Here is a 9,176-nt window from a genome sequence, read left to right on the forward strand (position 1 = left end):
CTCTAGCCTGTCAAGATATTTTTTGGATTCTGACCCTGTCATAGGCAATAATGATATATAGATGGCTTAAGTATATTTTTAGGGCTTTTAAATTTTTTTTAGGAGGGGAGGGGGAAAGCAGGGCAATTGGGGTTAAGTAACTTGCCCAAGACCACACAGCTAGTAAGTGTGTCAGGTGTCTGAGGCCGGATTTGAACTCAGGTCCTCCTGACTCCAGGGCTGGGACTCTACTCACTGCGCCACCTAGCTGCCCCAGGGCTTTGAAATTTTACTTTAGTCTTGGTGGGTGGGAGAAGGGTCTAGAGAGATAGCTGGTTTAGAATTATAGATGTTCCCAAAGTCTGTGAGGTTACAAGTCAAGTCAATAAGCATTTGTTAAGTACTTACTATATGCCAGATACTGTGCTAGGCAGTGGGGATACAAAAAGAAAGATGGTCCGTCCCCTCAGGGAGCTTATATTCTAATGGTTTTCAAGGGAGATTTTCTATATATTCCATAATCTGATATGAAAGGGAGCTGAAGGGAGATGTGGGTGAGAGGGCAGGGCAGGGAAAAGAACCTGCACAGGCTATAATGGTGAAATCTAGAGATCCTGAAGCAGAACTGAGAGAGGAATTCAAGATGTCTGGCCTGGGCCCTTTCTCAAAGTGGAAATTTTAGGAAAAAACTCGCCAGTGGGAAGGTTGGTAGAAAGGTATCTGTCAGGCATATAAAATAGGTTATTAATTGATTTTGATTTAACTTTATGTTTACCTTAGACTTTTGGTCTTTTCTCCCATAGGGGAAAAAAAACTTTTCATTTTTGATTCTGTATTTTCCTACTTATTACAAGGAAGAAAGATTTGGGGTTTTTTGTTTGTTCATTTGTCTTTTAATTTTCTTTGCTGTTTCTCTTGACAACTTCCCTGCTTTTAACTTTCTCCATGCCAAAAATCTGCAGGGCTTTGTTTGAAAGATTGGAATCCCATTGTCCATATGCTACACTTTGTTTTACCTGTGGATAGTCTTCAGTAAACATCCTTTCCTTATTGCCTTTGGTTTTTGTTCATATAAATGGAGTGTAGAAAAATGAAATGGAGCAGGAATATGGAAAATTTCCTTCCATTTTGCTGGGGCTGACAAAACATGTTTGTGTTAAGTTAGACAAGAAACGCTATTAGAGTTCTATCTATTTCTATTGAGCTCTGTCTCTTCAAATAACGTTTTTCTATGTATTTTACCCATTAAGTTAATGTATCACTCCTCATGCCTGACCTTTAAGGGAATAAGTATTAATGAAAGACATTCTGTTCAATAACCAAATGACAAGGGTTTGAGATTTGCTGTGGTAATTGGATTCTAGTGACTGGAAAAAATGTAGTAGTTGATGTTTGCAAGAAGCTCTCCATTTTTCAAAGCAGATAGCAGTATTAGTCATAGAAATAACAGTATTCTTAGCAAACAGCAATAATCCTGCTTGTAAGGAACTCCCTTTGTACATTTCAATAGCCTTGCTGACAGTGTAATAAGAGACAAATGAAAAGAAACAATAAATGATGGTTCATTGTAAATTCTTGATTATTAAAGCTATAGGAAGAGAGCAGATAATTCATAATGGCAGCTCATCCTGGAGCTTTCTGCCTGCAGTTTGCAATTCTAGGAAATGTCAGGAAACTGGTAAGGCAGGACTTCAAGATCTGGTTGTAGGGTTTGATAGATTCACTCATCTTGTCTCTTATTATAGATCAACAGTGGGATTGCTAGAAAGGCAAAACTCCTCTTAATTGCGTAGCACATGATAACATAACAGCACTGAAAGCAATAAATGATTCCGGGCAGAGAATTCAAGAAAAAAAATCAGGGTTCAAAGGGATGAACAAAATGGGGGAGGAGTAGTGATAGAAGGAATTATTTTAGCCCAGAAACTAGAGAATAAAGTAAGGAGGATAACACTTCTATCTTGGTGGGCTGGATGGTTCCCTAAAGTACACCCCTATGGTGATGCAGGAGAGACTGGGAAGAGAGAGGTGAAAGGCAGGTCATGGACTTTCCTCTGAGCCACAGGCATCTGGGGAAAACTGACCTCCCAGCACATCCTTTCAGAACTCCCCGACTCTTGTGTGTTCTGTTGTCTAATATAATTTATTTGACTCCCACAATTGCCATTTTATGAATTACTTTGTTAAATATATTTGTTCAACTATATCCGTAACTGTGATTGTCTTTTGTGTAATAGGCATTTGGTAGGTGTTGGTCAAGGGTAAGCTAATTGTTCTCTTGTACTCCTAAAAGAGCATGATACTCCTAGACTGCAAATACCTGATGTGTAATAGCCCAGTATCCTTCTTAGAGATAGGAAAATGGAGAAGTGAACTTCTAGCCTAGCGATATCCCTCCTGCTCTACTCAAAGATGGAAAACCTCTCACTAAAGCAGACCCCAGATCAGAAATCTCTATACCAGTCCCCACAACAAAGGCTACTTGGGTGACTGGTGTGGTACAGACTGTCCTAAGTGGCTCTTCTGGTCTATATTACATGGCTCTATACATAAACAGCTCCTTATGTGTTGAATAAGCAAAGGTTGTAGATACGCAATGTTGTTGTTGTTTGTCTGTTCTCAAAGAGGGCCAATGACATCAGGAGGGTGATGTCTTGCAAGTGAATTGGATTTAAGTAAGGCAGAGCTGTGCAATCATCAGCCTCACTCGCTCCTCCAGAGTTGTCAGAGTCCAGTGGCAAGACAAAAGTCAAGACGACTGGTGATAGCCCAGGATGCAGTGGGAGACTTTGGCTTTTTTAAGCTGATGAAAGTGTGTGAGAGTGCATGATGGATAAAAAAAAAATAAAGAAAAAAGAGGAGGAAAGTGGTGTTAGGAAGTTTATTTGAGTTGATTTTATCTATCTGCCTACAAATTCAATTTAACAAAGCACCCCCTGACCTTGGTACTAAGGATAAAAAGATAAAAATTATACTTAGCTTTATAGAATTTACATTTAACTTAGAAACATAAGAAATATATAAAGTTAGGTAGAATGTGATGAGCAAAGAAGATAATCTGAACAAAGTGTTCTAGGAAATTTCAGGAGTGAAAAAGTACTGTGTGTGTGGGTGTGTCAGTGGATGAGTATATTGAGGTGGGGAGTGAGGGGAGAATGGATATGGGGTTGGGGCATGCTGGGGATAGGGGAAATTTCACAAAAGAAAGAAGATAGCACATTAGCTAAACTTTGAAAACATAAAGTTCTCAGGCAGAGTTGAGAAGGATCTACCTTCTGGCAATGATGTATAGTCTACCAAAATGCATAGATGGGAGGCATCCTGTCGAGTTTGTGTAAGAGTTCCCATCAACTGGCTTGATCAAAATGTAGTGTATAGGAAGGGTGTATTGTGAAATGTCTGGGTAAGTATTTAGAAGTAGAATGCAAATGATCTTAGATACTAGATTAGGGGGTTTATTTTATTCAGTAGAGAATAGGGAACCATTGAAGATTTTTGAGGGAATTTGGGGTAGAGAAGACTTGCATGATCTGATATATGCAAATGTTTGAATAGATATTTTGTATATTCTAAGAACTTGAAGAAGATACAAAAAATATTGTATGTGAGTGTGTGTGTGTGTGTCTGTGTGTCTGTGTCTGTGTCTGTGTCTGTCTGTGTCTGCCTGCCTGTCTGTCTGTCCGTCTGTCCATGTGGTGGGATGAGGCATGCCGGGATAATGTCCCAAGTGCAAAATTTGGTTTCATTGTTTAAATAATGAATTTCACTAAAAATTATGAGCAAAATTAAGACTGGTCCAAATAGCTGTTATAATATTTGAAGGGGAGAGGAGGATTACTTCCAGCTGAAATGCTTAAAAAATGCTTCTTGGAAAACTTGGGATCTGAATCAGTTCTTGAAATATGGGTGGGATTTGCCTAGGTAGAGAGGAGAAGCCAGGCATTTAGGTAGAAAAATCACTTGGGCAAAGGGACAGAGGTAGGAAGATATAAGGCAATGTTTGGACAGAAGAGGAAATAGCTCATTTTAGAAGTAGGAGAAATTCTAGTGATCATCCACACTCGATTTTAGAGAAAGTTCCTTTCACAGTCACAGAGAAGTGTGTCTTACCTAATATTATATAGCTAGAGATCTTGGACTTCATCAAATTCTCCTTCTGTAGAGGAAGCTAGGTAGTGCAGTGGATGGAGCAGGGAGTTCATTTAGAACCACAGAAGATAAGGCAGCTGAGGTTGTTTGGAACCATCTCACTGGAAGGCTTTAGATAACAGGACGATGAGTACTTGATTTCCCAGGGTTTTCAAAATGCTCTTTGTTTTAAAAACCAGCCTCAGGCAAAATTAAAAAGGAATGTCAAACTTCTTCTTTCACAGGCTCTCAGTTTACCCATCTCCCAACCCTGCCCCCCACTGTCATCCTAACCCCCCTCTGGACCTGTCTTTCTACCGAGCTTCTATCAAAATTTGCCTATCATATACTTTTTTTCCTGTAGGAATTATAGGAATTTCTATAGGAAATTCTATAGCAACTTCTATAGGAATTCTCAGCTGTACTTTTGAGTGATTTAATAAATACATCAAGCCAAAGTGTCATTAGCTGATGAGGTTTACTGCTTGCCTTCCTAAATATATTTTCATTTAAGCAGGAAAATTTTTTTAATAACCTAGATAAATATGTCTTCAATTGTAGAATATTATCAGTAGGGACCTTCTTGTTGGTAGGTAGGGTAGTTGTTTTTTTTTTTGCAGGGGATGTAGGGGGACAGATTGGTGATGGGATGAAAGTTAGGGTGCTCTTCCCCAAGTCTTCAAATAACATATTGGCAGTATTCTGTCTACTTAGTACTGCAGAGTAGAAAGATCATTTGATGACTAATACAGATAGTAGAGATCTTTCTGGTGCTAGTCCTGGCACCAGCTGGCTGCTGTGACCTTGGACTTCAGTTTTCACATCTGTAATGTGAAGAGGTTGGGCTTAATTCTGTAACTTTCATGATTTAATATTTTTATTTTTCTCCCAATGACATGCAAAAAACGATCTTTAGCATTTGGTATTTTTAAAAAAAATTTGAGTTCCAAATTCTCTTTTCTTTCCTTCCCCCCGCCCCCGCCTCATTGAGAAGGCAGGCAATTTGATATAGGTTATACATATGCACTCATGCAAAACAATTTTGTAACTTTCAAACTTTTAGCTCTAAATTTCTAAAATATTGATCCGACCCATGGCTCTCTTAGTATGTGAAAATGCTGATAGATTTGTTGATTACAGTAAAAATCAGGAGTTACCCCACATTGCTTTTGTTTTTGTTTTGCCTTCTTTTTTTTTCATTTATTAATATCAGACCAATTCTTCTGAGTAGGCCAAGTTAAATTCCCATAAGGCTAGGCCCCTTTTCAGATCATCCCTTGGTATGATCCTTAGTGTTTGGTGATCAGCAGGTTTGGTAAAACGTTCGGAAAACTGGGTACTAGCCATCCATCATTTCCTTTGAGCAAAGTGAAAGTTGCCTCAAGTCTTTGAGCAAATATATGAAATGTAGGAAATCCCTTCTTTAAAAAAAAGATGCTCAACTTAACAAATAGCAAATAAAATGAGCATATGGTAGAACAGCCAAGAGAATTGTGCATGACACTGTAAATCTCTATTATGTATAGCTTGCTTTTCCTTAAAAATATAATTTATTTTAGATATATTCTAATTCATTTAATAAATTTAACACATAACTTTCACAGCTTTCCGGCTCCTCTGTGATTCTTTCTGGTCTTCCTTCTATCTTCTTATAATTTCTTTTTTTTTAAATGGTTTCAATGACCCTCTCTTATTTTCCTTTTTTTTTTTAACCTTTCATTATCATATCCTTGGGCTCCTTTTCCTTTTTAGCCTCTTTTCTTTTCCCCTTCCAAATTAAAAAAAAAAAACAATCCTTGTGATAAATATACATAGAAAAGTGAAACAAATTCCCATATTGACTATGTCTCAAGTTGTGTGTATTTTTCTACAGCTTTATTCTATCACTCCTCTGTCAGGAAATGGATAACATGCTGCATCATTGGTCCTCTGGAATCCTGGTTGGTTATTGCATTGATCAGAGTTGTTAAGTCTTTTACAATCATTTTGTATATACCATGTTGTTGTTGTATATAGTTCTACACTGTATATCTTCCTACCAATTTTCTCAGATTGTTCTGAAACTGACCCTTTTGTCATTTCTTACAGTGTAATAATATTCTGCTACATTCATATATCATAATTTGTTCAGACATTTAATGTAGACAGGTCCTAATGACAAATGACAAATATGACACTCCTCACTTTAAGGTGATTTGCTAGAAGCTTGCCCTTGTAGAGAGACCTTAACTGTAGGAATTGTGGGGATAAGCAAGAATGCCAAATAATAGTCCTTTTGATGAAAGATAATGTTTAAAGTATATAGGCTTGGCAGAATGTGCTTCCTTCAGTGACTAAAAGCAGAGAATATTGCTCTGGATGCTAACCCATGGCACTGGAATTTTTATTGACTTATTTGTCCAGCTGGTAATTTCACACCTATGTTACTTATAGGTTAATCATTTCTAGTGTTTTCTTTTTATTGCTCATTCTTTTTTTATTTACTATTATTTCTAGTTGATGTAATCAAGGCCAAATAGTGATACCAGACTCTTCTAAATAATAATGATTTTTACACTAATTTTCTGGGCCTAGTTCATTGACTTCTAAGATCTTACTAGAAAACAGAGATTCAGCAACCAGTATAAGGAGGAGTGTAAGCAAGATTTTCTCAATGAATGTTCATTCCAGTGACTCTCAAGGGCAAGAATGGTTTCATTTTTGGCTTTGTATGGCCTGTTCCTAGCATAGTTCTTTGGCTTTAGTAATAGGTGCTTAATTAAAAGTTTGAGTTGTGTTGGTGGTTATTACTATGTAATTATGTCTTATGTTTTGAGATACTTTATATGCATGTATACACACATATGTACACAGGTGAGCTTATTATAGAACAAGATATTTCATATAACAATGTTAATACTGACGTGACTATTGTTAAATTAAGCAGCACAGACCATTAATACATTCTAAGGTACTGATGGATTGTTCTACATACTAACTATAAAGGGAGTTAGAGAATGAATTATGGTAGTCATCTCCAAAGACTTCTGTGAAGAGGTAGGATTTCACATGAGTGAATATTAGGTAATTGGAGAAGAAGGGGAATAGAGGCAAAGCACCATGCTGCTTTGAAAACTTATTGCCAAAGGAGAAGAATCTTATATCTTCATGGATGCAGTTTCACTTGCAGTGATAGTTTAAATTTATCAGATAGCAGTTCTTCTGAAAAGATCTTGGGGCAAAGTCTGCTTTGCCCTGCCTCGATCTGGGCTGCAATGCTGGTTGGCAATTCTTGGGGGAGAAGCAGTGCTGCTGTGGCAGAGCTTGCTGTGTAGAAGTAGCTCTGAAAACAGCAGTGCAGCCGCTGAAGCTTGGGACAAAGCATTCTCTACTCCACAAGCAGTCATACCCTGACAGAAAGCTCAGGGGTCAAGTAGTTGGCTGGGAACGTGAACAGGCAGCACAAAAGGACACAGACTCAGATCCAGACTTTAGAATCTTTTTGGTTTTGATGACAAAGAAGAGCAAAACATACAGCCAGAAGTCAACAAAGTCAAAAAGCCCACATCAAAAGCCTCCAAGAAAAATATGAATTGGTCTCAGGCCATGGAAGAGCTCAAAAAGGATTTGGAAAAGCAAGTTAGACAAGTAGAGGAAAAGTTGGGAAGAGACGTGAGAGGAATACGAGAAAACCATGAAAAACAAGTCAGTGACTTGCTAAAGGAGACCCAAAAAAATACTGAAGAAAATAACACCTTAAAAAAATAGACTAACTCAAATGGCAAAAGAGCTCCAAAAAGCCAATGAGGAGAAGAATGCCTTAAAAGGCAGAATTAGCCAAATGGAAAAGGAGGTCCAAAAGACCACTGAAGAAAATATTACCTTAAAAATTAGACTGGAGCAAGTGGAAGCTAGTGACCTTATTAGAAACCAAGATATTATAAAACAGAACCAAAGGAATGAAAAAATGGAAGACAGTGTAAAATATCTGATTGGAAAAACCACTGACCTGGAAAATAGATCCAAGATAGGTAATTTAAAAATTATTGGACTACCTGAAAGCCATGATCAAAAAAAGGAGTCTAGATGTTATCTTTTAAGAAATTATATGGGGCAGCTAGGTGGCGCAGTGAGTAGAGCACTGGCCCTGGAGTCAGGAGGACCTGAGTTCAAATCTGGCCTCAGACACTTGACACACTTACTAGCTGTGTGACCTTGGGCAAGTCACTTAACCCCAGTTGCCCTGCCAAGAAAGCAAAAACAAACAAACAGAAAAAAAAAAAAACAAGGAAATTATCAAGGAGAACTGCCCTGATATTCTAGAGCCACAGGGTAAAATAGAAATTGAAAAATCTACCGATCACCTCCTGAAAAAGATCCCCAAAAGAAAAGTCCTAGGAATATTGTCCCCAAATTCCAGAGCTCCCAGATCAAGGAGAAAATACTGCAAGCAACCAGAAAGAAACAATTTGAGTATTGTGGAATTACAGTCAGGATAACAAAAGATCTACATTAAGGGATTGAAGGTCTTGGAATATGATATTCCAGAGGTCAATGGAGCTAGGATTAAAACCAAGAATCACCTACCCAGCAAAACTGAGTATCATGCTCTAAGGCAAAATATGGATTTTCAGTAAAATAAAGGACTTTCAAGCTTTCTCAGTGAAAAGACCAGAGCTGAATAGAAAATCTGACTTTCAAACACAAGAATCAAGAGAAGCATGAATAGATAAACAAGAAAGAGAAATCATAAGGGACTTACTAAAGTTGAACTGTTTTGTTTACATTCCTACATGGAAAGATGATGCGTATAATTCATGAGACCTCAGTATTAGGGTAACTGAAGGGAATATACATATATGTATGTGTGTGTGTGTGTGTGTGTGTGTGTGTGTGTGTATGTGTGTGTGTGTGTATAGACAGAGGGCACAGGGTGAATTGAATATGAAGGGATGATATCTAAAAAAATAAAATCAAATTAGGGGATGAGAGAGGAATATATTGAGAGAGGGAGAAAGGGAGAGATAGAATGGGGTAAATTATCTCACCTAAAAGTGGAAAGAAAAAGCAGTTATATTGGAAGGGAAGAG

This window comes from Trichosurus vulpecula, chromosome 8 (assembly GCF_011100635.1).
Source record: "Trichosurus vulpecula isolate mTriVul1 chromosome 8, mTriVul1.pri, whole genome shotgun sequence".
NCBI classification, from domain to species: Eukaryota; Metazoa; Chordata; class Mammalia; order Diprotodontia; family Phalangeridae; genus Trichosurus; species Trichosurus vulpecula.